Source organism: Monodon monoceros, unplaced genomic scaffold (assembly GCF_005190385.1).
Source record: "Monodon monoceros isolate NGI ecotype Baffin Bay Population unplaced genomic scaffold, NGI_Narwhal_1 Super_Scaffold_2, whole genome shotgun sequence".
Taxonomy (NCBI): domain Eukaryota; kingdom Metazoa; phylum Chordata; class Mammalia; order Artiodactyla; family Monodontidae; genus Monodon; species Monodon monoceros.
This window is the reverse complement of record NW_021703776.1, coordinates 82,118,330-82,131,359: the sequence shown is the minus strand read 5'-3', so window position 1 is coordinate 82,131,359 and position 13,030 is coordinate 82,118,330. Positions and strand designations below refer to the sequence as shown.

Below are 13,030 nucleotides of genomic sequence, written 5' to 3'. Positions count from 1 at the left end.
CCCAAGCCAGTTTATAGAGTGGGGTTCTAAACCAGGAGGAACAGGCAGAGAAGATCAGTAGCTTCCATCCCCCACCCCACCCCCTCACAGAGCAGGATGTTGCTCCAGGAAAAATGGGGCCCCACCCCCAGCTCTGATGCAGTGGCACACAGGTTCTGCCAAGGAGGAAAAGCAACTCATGAGGACAAAGAGCTTCAGAACTCCGCTTGAAACTGTATTGGAACAGAGCCTGGAGAAAACTCTGCCTAATGGTGTTGTGGAAAACAACAGAGATCTTGATGTAGAGCAATTAAGAGGAGCTGGTTGCTCCATGATACAAGCAAAATGGCAGAGTGGCTAGAAAGTTAATAGAGAACCAGGGAAAGAGGAAGCCCGTAAGAGCCTTCCTGGAAGCCCATTCGACACTAGGGATCAAGCAGGCTGAGCACACATGCCTGGCTGCTCCCACTTAGGGGCAATCAGGGCACAGGATGGGGCAGACTTGAAAACTTCCCCAAGCCACACACTGGCTGTTAACACAGGGCCTCTTATCGCACAATGGGCTTAAACACAACCTCTGACCAAACACTGACTGAACAATAAGCTACTCTGACCAGGGGAAGCTCCTAGGAAATTAGTCTTAAAAGTAAAATCACACTCATCCCTGGCAGTTGGGATGACTGTGGGCATGCCTGAGGCTGCACCCTATCAGGAGTGATCAGAGAGGGAACATCTAAGCTGCTAGGTGCTGGACAAACATGGGGCAAAAAAGTAAACTCCCTGAATGTGACAGCAGCCTCCAAGCCAAACCCATATCCAATGATAAAGGGTAAAAATATAACTGGCCTTAAGGGGCCTTAAGTATAACCTGTAACCGATAAGTACCTGAGGCCAACCCTGGGCAACCCCAGCTAGCCAGGGTAAAAGATAAAAACAAGGGGAAACTGTCTGAGCAGGGACATCAGAGACTGCACACCACAGGGGTAATAGACTTGGCAAAGTTAGTTCAGCCAAGCCATTAAACAAATAAACAAATGATGAAGCAAACAGTAGCTACAACCCTCTGGGATGGGAAATCAGCATCCATAGTTGCTACAATCTATTATCAAAAATGTCCACTTTTCAATAAAAAAGTATGAGACGTACAAAGAAACAGAAAAGTGTGACCCACACACACAGGAAAAAAAAAAAAAAGCAGGAAATAGAAACCACCTTGAGGGGTTCAGATGGCACACTTAGCAGACAAAGACTCCAAAGCGTTGATTATAAATATGTTCAAAGAACTAAAGGAAACCATACCTAAAGATTTAAAGGATTTATGATGACAATGTCTCATCAAATAGAGAATATCAGTAAGGAGATAGAAGCTACAAGAATCAAATGAAAATTCTGGAGTCAAAAAGTACAACAACCAAAATGAAAAATTTACTAGAGGGGCTCAACAGTAGATTTGATCTGTCAGGAGTAAGAATCAGTGAACTTGAAGGTAGATCAATAGAGATTATGCAGTCATAAGAACAAGGAGGAACAAGGATGAGTAAAAATGAACAGAGCCTTGGAGAAGTGTGAGACACCATTAAGTGCACCAGCATATGGGTAATGGTAGTACCAGAAGGAGAGGAGAAAGAGATAGAAAAAAATATTCAAAGAAATAATGGTTGAAAACTTCCCAGACTTGATGCAAAGCACTAGCTGACATATCCAAGGCATGGCCTGGTTTCTCTTTGTAGCTCACAGCCAAGCAAGAGGAAAGACATAAATTGAAAAAGAAAACATTTCCTAAATATGACACAAAAAGCGCAAGCAACAAGAGAAAAAAAAAGTAGATAAATTGGAATCATCAAAATTTAAAACATTTTTTAATTAAAAACTTTTGTGCTTTAAAGGATACCATCAAGAAAGTGAAAAGACAATCTGCAGAATGGGAGAGAATATTTGTAAATCACGTGTTTGGTAAGGGACTTGTATCTAGAATATCCTACAACTCAACAATAAAAAGAGAAATAACTCAATTAAAAATGGGCAAAGGATCTGAATAGACATTTCTCCCCAGAAGATACACAAATGGCCCGCAAGCACTAGTCATTAATAGTCATCAAAGAGTGAATTTTACGGTATTGAGTTATATATCGTTTAAAAAAGTAATGGAGGGCTTCCCTGGTGGCGCAGTGGTTGAGAGTCCGCCTGCCGATGCAGGGGACACTGGTTCGTGCCCCGGTCTGGGAAGATCCCACATTCTGCGGAGTGGCTGGGCCCGTGAGCCATGGCCGCTGAGCCTGCGCGTCCGGAGCCCGTGCTCCGCAACAGGAGAGGCCACAACAGTGAGAGGCCCGCGTACCGCAAAAGAAAGGAAAAGAAAAAAGTAATGGAATAAAATAATATGTATAGAATTGTATTGTTGGGGCCAAAACATGTAAAAATGTAACATGTTTGACAATAACAGCATGAAGGAAGCTGGTGGGAGCAAAGCTGTATTGGAGTGAGGAAATGACACCAGATGGAAACTCAAATCCATAGGAAGAAATAAAGAGAAACAGGAATATCAGTTTGTTCTGATATCCTACTATATCTATATAGTAGATATAGTAGAACAGAAGGTTAGTAGAACAAACTCTGTAATATATACTTGCTCTCCTTCTCTAAGTCTCTTTAAAAGTAATAATTATAACAATGTATTATTGGGTTTATAACATACATAGATGTAACAATAATAAAACAAAAAAGAGAGAGAAGGGGATGTGGTTATTTAGGAATGAAGTCTCCATATTTCACTGGAGCTATTTAAAATATAAATCTCTAGGTCTGCTGAATCAGAATTCAGAGGACGGCCAGAGCTTTCTTGGTCCATACTGTGCCTTTGTGTGAATTCAAAGGCTCCTCTTCCTCTCATCAAATGCAGCTCCATGCCAGGGTCAATGGCTTAGCAAGCAGAACATGAACTGGCTCAGCCACCCACCCACCTTTCTACACCGAATGATCTGCACAACCGTATGAGAGAGGTGACCCCAGGCAGGACCCACATCTGTTATTTTAAGACTGTTCCTCTAATAATTCTAACGCATGAGCAGGGTTGACAACTGCTGGGTTAGGGAAGCATTCGAATGGAATCTGAAATATCAGGTAACAGGTAGAATATGAGATGTGATTGTTAGGGAGGATTTGGAGGGAGGACTCAGGTTTTTAATCCCAAAGACTGAGAGAATGTTAACAGACATAGAGAAGTTGGAAAGAAACACCTGATTTGGAAGGAATATGTTGGTCGTGCTGAGTTCAAAGTCATGACAAGACATTAGGAATGTGCGGCTGATAGAAGAAAGATGGTCCCAGAATTGAAAGACTGTCTATTTAGGGATCATCACATAGCATAACGGTAATGAAAATACATAGTGTTTATATAGAGCCTACACAGTGCTTTCCTTTGTGCTGGACAGTATATACAAATATAAGCAGCAGTGGGCATGAGGGTGCTGACACAGTCACTGTCCCATGAGGAGTTATTTACTCCTTATGTGTTTGGCCAGCGGTCTGGGATGGGTCAGATGAGAGCAGGGGTCAGGAAGTGAGGTGGGACTGGGAGGGCGGTCGTGCACTCGACTACAAAGCCTGCAAGCGGTGCTGACCAGCAGCAGGTAGCTAAGAGTGGCTGCCACCTGAGGTCTCAGGGCATGACCCTAGGATCTTAAAACAGGTAAGTGCGGATATCATCATGACCAGTGGATGATAAAAATGTCAGCGGCTTCCCAAGTTCCACGGTTAACTGTCTGGGGTTCTCATGTGTGACGAACCCCTTTTGCACCTCTCATCCCTAGTAGAGCACATATGGAATTGACATTCACCAAAATCAGAAGTCTGTGTGTGTTGGTATCTGGACCCAGTGGACTGGCTCTGTGTGATAAGGTGACTCAATACCTAGAAACTTGTGTAGCTTGAACCATGGATAATTTCCTGTAGATAAATAATGAGGCATGAAGAAACGCAGGAGGGTATAAACAGGTTTGGACCTGGCAGGTTATTTGGGGAGAGGCACACAGCAAGTCCCAATGGCAGTATCAATGACATCTGTCTCTACGGTTATGTGCACACAGTTATAATCATCCCCCTGGAACTCTGTGCTGTGGACAGGCCCCAGCCAGATTCTGGGCTTGGCCAGACTGGTGAGCAGGTGTAGGCAGTTAGCCAGCTTACCTTTCTGGGCCTTACCTTCAGGGCCACCATTTCTGTAAGGCCACCTCCTTCAGCATCCAAGCTGGTTTATAGCATCATTATGTTTAGTCCTTCCTGGAAATTTGCACACAGGTCAAATCCAGAGCTAGGAAGCAGATTCCATGAAAGACAGGCTCACTAACCCCTTTGTTAGCTGCAGTGGTCGTCAGCCAATGCCTGCTAGGATATTTTTTTATTCCAAATCGTCCCATGAGGAATCCAGCAAAGTGGATTCCATACAGGGTCTTTCTGGCTGCACTGTGCCAGAGTTTCCCAGTAAGGCAGGAAAACAGAAATAATTCTGATGATCCTTGCCCAAAAAACATGGGGCCTGGAGGGTCAAAAAAATTAGGCAGCTACAGCAGAATGCCACGAAACTGCAGGGTGTTTGGTGTAGTTGGGAAGGTAAGGGGAAAACACCCTGGACATGGCCAGCACTGGGGAAGACTGGCAATGGCGCTTATGGGCTCAGAACTGTGGGCTCCACTGGCTGCGAAAGCTGGAATTCACTTCTGGAAGGAGAAACCTTCTTTATAATGCCGAGTTAGCCAAGAGGAGCAAATGCAGAGTGCCTGTAAGCTTTTCCTTCTCGCCTGACTGGGAATCTCAGAGTTTGCAAGTTAGTTACTGAGTAACTGATAGAGGCAGTTGATGTGACCCTAAGGCCTTTCATAGAATCAGCAATTTAAAGAGCTGCAGGCAGACAAGTGAGTCCAAGGTCAAAAACTGGAGGAAACCAAATTCTGGGCTAAATTGCAGAGCTACGGGGCAGAGAGAAACCAGTCCAAGGAATGTGATGCAGGAGGCAGGTGAATGATGCAGGAGGCAGGTGAATGGAGCAGGAGAGAAGTGAATTTGTGCAGGATTTAAATCTGGCTTTGACTGTCTTGACGCAATGGGAATGGAGCCATCAAGGACCCGATCTGACTGGACGCGATGAGTTCTGTGCCTTTAGAATGACTATGGGCACGGAGCCTTGGCGCAGACCATGAGCTGTCATTCCATGAGTCTTCATCTTCTGCTTGTTACCCAGGAAGTATATTACTAATTATATAGCCTTTGCAAAATCTTCTGAGTGGCCTTCCTTCCTCTTCCCAATCCTCTGGGCAGAGTTTGGGGGTCTCTTGCTCAGCACTTAAAGCACACCTCTTTTTTGCATGTATCTCACTCTACTGAGAGTATTTATTTGCATAGCTCTTTCCCTTCCTTAGGCTGTGGCTTATTGAAGGTAGAGCCATTAGAAGTGCTTGACTTGGTGTTGGGAGCATAGAAAGTGCTAAATAAATATCTAGTGAATGAAGGACTCAACCCAAGACTGAGGGTACACAAGCAATAATCTGATCCTCCTGCCTTTCTTCAGTCTCATCTCTCATGGCATTGTTCCGTGCCTCCTGAGCTTGAGCGAATAGGTTGAACTTCTTTCTATCTGAAGTTCCCAGCCAAGAACGCATCTGCTGTGACCACATCTTCGTGCTTTCCCTGCTGCTGTCCCCTCACTCTGGAATCCTTTTCTTCCCTTTTTATGCTTTTGGACATGCGACTTCACCCTTACCTCTCCACCCTCCGGACTGGAAGCTCCTTGAAGGCAGGACTTATTTGTACTCCCAGCAAAGCCTGACCCGGGACCTTGCACCCAGCAAAGGCTCAATCAGATTTTGCTCAGGGAAGGAATGAGTTACTTTGGCTTTGAATGAAGTGACCTTCTGGCCTCCATCAGGCAGCTTCTCATTCTGTCTTGGTTGATTGCCATTTATTTAAGAGGATTTTCTTTAGAGAGAGAAGATGAATAACTAACTGAGCAATGTGAAAATTCAGTGTTAAGCAGGAGTTTGATCAAGAGTAGTTTGGGGCTTCCCTGGTGGCGCAGTGGTTGAGAGTCCGCCTGCCGATGCAGGGGACACGGGTTTGTGCCCCGGTCCGGGAAGATCCCACATGCCGCGGAGCGGCTGGGCCCGTGAGCCATGGCCGCTGAGCCTGCGCGTCCGAAGCCTGTGCTCTGCAATGGGAGAGGCCACAACAGTGAGAGGCCCGCGTACCGCAAAAAAAAAAAAAAAAAAAAAGAGTAGTTTGAAAATTGTTGGATTGATCAAGAGTGGCCAGCTACTGCCTGTTCACTGTGACCATTTAGTTAATAGCAGGAAGACATCTTGGACTTACTACAGGGGAGTTCTTGGCTCGCCCTTATTCCATGAGAGCCAAATGGGTGGGAGGAGGAGGGCAGTGTGGAGAGACATCTCTACCCCACTCTCTATTGCGCCCACTCCCTGTCCCAGCCCTGGGACAATGCAGGTCGACACAAAACCATAAAGTGGTTAAGGTTTGGCTTTGTTTGTGCCCTACCTATATGCCTCGTTTCTCTCTTTGTCACCTTCTAACTTTTTCCCAGTTTATGGACTAAATGTTACTGCTCTGTTCCAGGGCTGAGGAAAGGAAATTTGATCAATCAGTAACCAGGACTGGAAAACTCAAACGCTAGCAGAGGCCAAGGGAAACAAGCCAGATCAGCTGGGCAAGAACCAGTGACCACGGCCTGATTAAAGGGGCAGCTGCTTTCCTGCTCAGGGACATGATTCCAGGGTCGCCTGATTTTGTGTTTTGCATAGTCACCCTTGTTATGAGCCTTGGCATCATCAGGAAAAATTTTCCAAGACTGGGAAAAAGGCAAAAGAGATTATTGGGCATCCTTTCAGTGGACTGTGTCCTTTCAGTGAACTGCGTCCTTCCAGTGGACCACAGGGTGTGGTCTCTCGTGGACTCTTCAGGGATCATCTGATTCTCATAGGAGTTAGCACCGTTGATGGATCTCGGGATGGGAAGACTATCCTGTATTATCCAGGTGGGCCTAGTATAATCCCCAGGGTCCTTAAAAGTGAAAGAGGGAGACAGGAGAGTCAGAGTCAAAGAAGAAGATGTGACAATGTAATCAGAGAACCTGGGGTGCTGCAGAGTGAAAAAGACTCAACCAACCATTACTGCCTTGAAGATGAAGGAAGAGGACCAGAAGCCAAAGAGTTGGGGTAGCCTCCAGAAGGTGGAGAAAGCAGAGAAACGGATTTCCCTCTAGAGCCTCCAGAAAGAACATAGCTTTGCTGACACCTTGATTTTAGCCACGTGAAACCCATTTTGGACTTCTGCCCTCCAACTGTAAGATACTCCAACTAAACTGTAAGATAATTTGTATTGTTTTAAGCTACCAAGTTTTTGGTAATTTGTTACAGCAGCAGCAGAAAATTAACACCAGGGTTGGTTTTGTTTTTTTGTTTCTTTGTTTGTTTGGTTGGTTTTACAACCTGTAGAGGTAGAAGTTAAATTGTAGAAAATTGAGAGAAATACAAATGCTTCCTGTCCATAGCTGTGCAAATGATTTCTGTTCATAGAGCTGTAAAAATATACTGTCTACTGTGTTAAATTCTCATTTGAATTTTAACATCCTAATGGTATTTTTCATTCATCAATAAGTTGAATAAAGTCTTTGACATGTGTTAATTTTATATTTGCATAAGCCCATACTATTAAATTTTTAAAAAATCTATACTCCAGTATAATTCATATACATTCATATTATGTTCATATGCTGTACCTTGTGCCTTTGAATTTAAGCTCTAGTAATACTTTTTTTTTTTAGTAATACTTTTGAATCCACTGTGATATCCCTCACTAATCTGATTTCTATTTTTCAATTAGGCCAATAATCACCAATTTCAAAAAGGCATGTGTTAGCAAGGGCTGCGGTTGGGATCTCCACGGGAAGGGGTTACATTTACCAAGATTTTGACCAGGATGAGGTAACTCATTAGACTTGGGAAAGTGTCAAACAGTGTATTTTTTCATAGCTAAAGCCTTAAGGAGTATTTTCTACTGATGCAATAGATATGTGTTTTGATATTTCTTTTTGAGAGACATGCTAATATCTTCCATAGCCTCTACTGCTGAATGTACTTATCAACAGGGACCGGGAAGATCAAAAGCACTATATGTAGGAATTCCTTGGTGGTCCAGTGGTTAGGACTCTGCGCTAATGTCCTGCAGGCCGCATGTCATGGCCAAAAAAAAAAAGAAGTAACCGGTCAACCTTGCAATGCGGGGTGGTGGGTGGACTGGAGGGCTGAGTGATGGGGTGTGAGGGATGGAAGCCTTCTCCACACAGCCTGCCACAGCTGTGCTCAAGGGAGACATAGCAACTGCCGCTCCTGCTGTGGGGGGCAGAGACCAGCCCCATAGCTGGAGACTTGAGGCTCAGAGATGTTAAGTGGCTTTGCTCAGGGTCTTACAGAGAATGAATGGCTGACCACTGAACTCAGATCTTTCCCAGTCCAAAGCCCAGCTTTTTGGTCACACTCCGAATTTAAGCCCGGGGCTGTGCCATACAGAGCGTGTAGTATAATGCCCTCAGTACGAGCAGTACTGCTCCAAGAAGTTTTGGGTTGTCACAATAGTTGGGGGACACTACTGCCATTTAGAGGGCACGGCCAGGGCCGCTAAGTTATCCTGCAATGAACATGACAATCCCGCAAAATGAAGACGTGTCCTGCATCCTGTCCAACTTTTGAATGTATCAGTACTCACGCAGCTGAAAAACTGTCCAAAGGTATCTGAGTCTAAAGCCTAACTCCCTTTTGTATATAAACACAAAATATTTTTTACATGGTTTAAAAGTACAGTGAATTTCTCAGGAATACAACAACTATGTAAGTTAAGGGATGACGGTACTTTGTTTTTTTTGGTTTTTTTGTTTGTTTGTTTGTTTTGCGGTACGCGGGCCTCTCACTGTTGAGGCCTCTCCCGTTGCGGAGCACAGGCTCCGGACGCGCAGGCTCAGCGGCCGTGGCTCACGGGCCCAGCCGCTCCGCGGCATGTGGGATCTTCCCGGACCGGGGCACGAACCCGTGTCCCCTGCAACGGCAGGCAGACTCTCAACCACTGCGCCAGCAGGGAAGCCCAGATGGTACTTTGTTTTGTTGAGAATTTTGTCTGAAGTTGTTCACCGATTTGGAAAATCATGTCAGGGACAGCAATGTATGGGATTAGAGTTGTCAGTACAACCAGTTGTGTTTGTCTTTATTTGTGGCTGTTTGAATTTATAGTGAGTCTGCTTTAAGCATCTATTATTTCATTACATGTTCTAGTATAGTTGTACTTGAACATTTGTTTCATTTGTAATTATACTATTATTAGATTCTTATTTTATTTGTAATTATAGTAATTATTTACTATAAGTCATTATTCTTTTATTTCTCCTTTATACCATGGGGGCAACAAACTGATTATCTTTTGAAATTATCTGTAGATTTAATTTCATTGTAGTAAAGGGGGGCGGTGATACAAAAAATTTGTTATAATAGGTGGGGAGATTAAACCACTATAGTGGAGTGAGCACTTGGCCAGGAAACAGCAAAATCTTTATCGAGGATCTTGGTCCTGCCACTTATTTTGAGCATGTCACAATCTCCCAGAGACCGCTTCCTCTTCTGTAAAACAAGCATAACCTCAGCCTTCTACTTTCAGAGTGCTTGTATTAACCAAATGACATCATGTAAGTAGCACACAGGTATAAGGATCATCTCTCAATGTAGCCCATGAATAGAACATGCTTTTTGGAAATTAAACTGAATACTGAACAATGCTCTTATCACTCAGGGTAAGTAAATTTAGGCTTAAATTGTTTGCCTAAAAGCGTTGAATAGGCACTTGACAAAAGAAGATATCCAAACCATATGGTTGATAAGCTCATGAAAAGGTGCTCAACTTCATTAGTCGTCAGGGAAATGTAAATTAAAACTACAAGGCAATACCATTACCCACCCACTAGGATGACTAAAATGAAAAACAATATACCAAGGTTGCCAAGAACATGAAGCAACAGAAGCTCTCATACATTGCTGATGGGAATGTAAATTAGTACCTACAACACTTTGGAAATCTGTTTGCAGTATCAGTGAAAACAACCCTACCAACTGGCAATTCCACTTTTAGTTATAAAGTCAGAAGAAGTGCCCAGAAATGTGTACTTATATTTCCCAAAAGCTATGTAGAAGTTATGTAGAAGAATGTTCATAGAAGCATTCTTTTTTCAAAAATTGAAGTATAGTTGATTTACAATGTTGTGTTAGTTTCTGGTGTACAGCAAAGTGGTTCACTTATACATGTATATGTTTATATATATAAAAGCAATGAGAGTGAACCTTATGCAACAACATAGATTAATTTCACAACTTTCAGCAAAAGTCATATACACGAGTACATATTGTTTGATTCCTTTTATATGAAACCCAGAAGCAGACAAAATTAATCTATGATGTTAGAAGTCAGAACAGCATGGGACTTCCCCGGTGGTCCAATGGTTTAGACTCCGTGCTTCCATTGCAGGGGGCATGGGTTTGATCCCTGGTTGCGGAACTAAGATCCAGCGTGCTGCCCGGCCAAAAAATAAAGTCAGAATAGTGGTTACCTGGGGGGTGAGATGTGACTGGGTGGGAGCATTAGGGAAATGCTAATAATGTTCTGTTTCTTGATCTGGGTGCTGGTTACAAGGTTGTGCTCACCTTGTGAATATTGATTGAACTGTACATTTATGATTTGTGCATTTTTCTATGTTTATTTTTTTTCCTTTTTTAAAAACATCTTTATTGGAGTATAATTGCTTTACAATGGTGTGTTAGCTTCTGCTGTATAACAGAGTGAATCAGCTATACATATACATATATCCCCATATCCCCTCCCTCTTACGTCTCCCTCCCACCCTCCCTATCCCACCCCCCTAGGTGGTCACAAAGCACTGAGCTGATCTCCCTGTGCTACGCAGCTGCTTCCCACTAGCTATCTGTTTTACATTTGGTAGTGTATATACGTCCATGCCACTCTCTCACTTTGTCCCAGCTTACCCTTCCCCCTCCCCGTGTCCTCAAGTCCATTCTCTACGTCTGAGTCTTTATTCCTGTCCTGCCCCTAGGTTCTTCAGAACCATTTTTTTTTTTTTTTTTTAGATTCCATATATATGTGTTAGCATACGGTATTTGTTTTTCTCTTTCTGACCTACTTCACTCTGTATGACAGACTCTAGGTCCATCCACCTCACTACAAATACCTCAATTTCGTTTCTTTTTATGGTTGAGTAATATTCCATTATATATATGTGCCACACCTTCTTCATCCATTCATCTGTCGACGGACACTCAGGTTGCTTCCATGTCCTGGGTATTGTAAATAGAGCTGCAGTGAACATTGCGGTACATGACTCTTTTTGAATTATGGTTTTCTCAGGGTATATGCCCAGTAGTGGGATTGCTGGGTCATATGTTAGTTCTATTTTTAGTTTTTTAAGAAGCCTCCATACTGTTCTCCATAGTGGCTGTATCAGTTTACATTCCCACCAACAGTGCAAGAGGGTTCTCTTTTCTCCACACCCTCTCCAGCATTTATTGTTTGTAGATTTTTTGATGATGGCCATTCTGACTGGTGTGAGGTGATACCTCATTGTAGTTTTGATTTGCATTTCTCTAATGATTAGTGATGTTGAGCATCCTTTCATGTGTTTGTTGACAATCTGTATATCTTCTTTGGAGAAATGTCTATTTAGGTCTTCTGCCCATTTTTAAATTGCATTGTTTGTTTTTTTGATATTGAGCTGCATGACCAGCTTGTAAATTTTGGAGATTAATCCTTTGTCAGTTGCTTCATTTGCAAATATTTTCTCCCACTCTGAGAGTTGTCTTTTCGTCTTGTTTATGGTTTCCTTTGCTGTGCAAAAATTTTAAGTTTCATTAGGTCCCATTTGTTTATTTTTGTTTTTATTTCCATTTCTCTAGGAGGTGGGTCAAAAAGGATCTTGCTGTGATTTATGTCATAGAGTGTTCTGTCTATGTTTTCCTCTAAGAGTTTTATAGTGTCTGGCCTTACATTTAGGTCTCTAATCCATTTTGAGTTTATTTTTGTGTATGGTGTTAGGAAGTGTTCTAATTTCATTCTTTTACATGTAGCTGTCCAGTTTTCCCAGCACCACTTATTGAAGAGGCTGTCTTTTCTCCATTGTATATTCTTGCCTCCTCTATCAAAAATAAGGTGACCACATGTGCGTGGGTTTATCTCTGGGCTTTCTATCCTGTTCCATTGATCTATATTTCTGTTTTTGTGCCAGTACCATATTGTCTTGATTACTGTAGCTTTGTAGTATAGTGTGAAGTCAGGGAGCCTGATTCCTCCAGCTCCGTTTTTCTTTCTTAAGATTGCTTTGGCTGTTTGGGGTCTTTTCTGTTTCTATACAAATTGTGAGATTTTTTGTTCTAGTCCTGTGAAAAATGCCATTGGTAGTTTGATAGGGATTGCACTGAATCTGCAGATTGCTTTGGGTAGTATAGTCATTTTGACTATACTACCATTGTATCAATCAATGTATACTATACATTGATTCTTCCAATCCAAGAACATGGTATATCTCTCCATCTGTTTGCATCATCTTTAATTTCTTTCATCAGTGTCTTATAGTTTTCTGCATACAGGTCTTTTGTCTCCTTAGGTAGTTTATTCCTAGGTATTTTATTCATTTTGTTGCAGTGGTAAATGGGAGTGTTTCCTTAATTTCTCTTTCAGATTTTTCATCATTAGTGTATAGGAATGCAAGAGATTTCTGTGCATTAATTTTGTATCCTGCTACTTTACCAAATTAATTGATTAGCTCTAGTAGTTTTCTGGCGGCATTTTTAGGATTCTCTATGTATTGTATCATGTCATCTGCAAACAGTGACAGTGTTACTTGTTCTTTTCCAATTTGTATTCCTTTCATTTCTTTTTCTTCTCTGATTGCCATGGCTAGGACTTCCAAAACTGTTGAATAATAGTGGTGAGAGCGGAC

General features: G+C 42.6%; 1 protein-coding gene across 4 annotated transcripts in view; it reads left to right on the top strand.

Annotated features, from left to right (window-relative positions):
• The first annotated feature begins 5,361 nt into the window (after positions 1 to 5,361).
• Positions 5,362 to 13,030, top strand: part of TNPO3 (transportin 3) — a 113,419-nt gene continuing 105,750 nt past the window's right edge. For 3 of the 4 annotated variants that reach the window (XM_029234047.1, XM_029234046.1, XM_029234045.1), the window contains exon 1: positions 5,363 to 7,347. The gene's annotated coding sequence lies outside the window, so the exon portion shown is untranslated. Of the gene's footprint in view, positions 7,348 to 13,030 lie in introns of all 4 variants that reach the window. The other variant, XM_029234044.1, reaches the window with a different exon arrangement.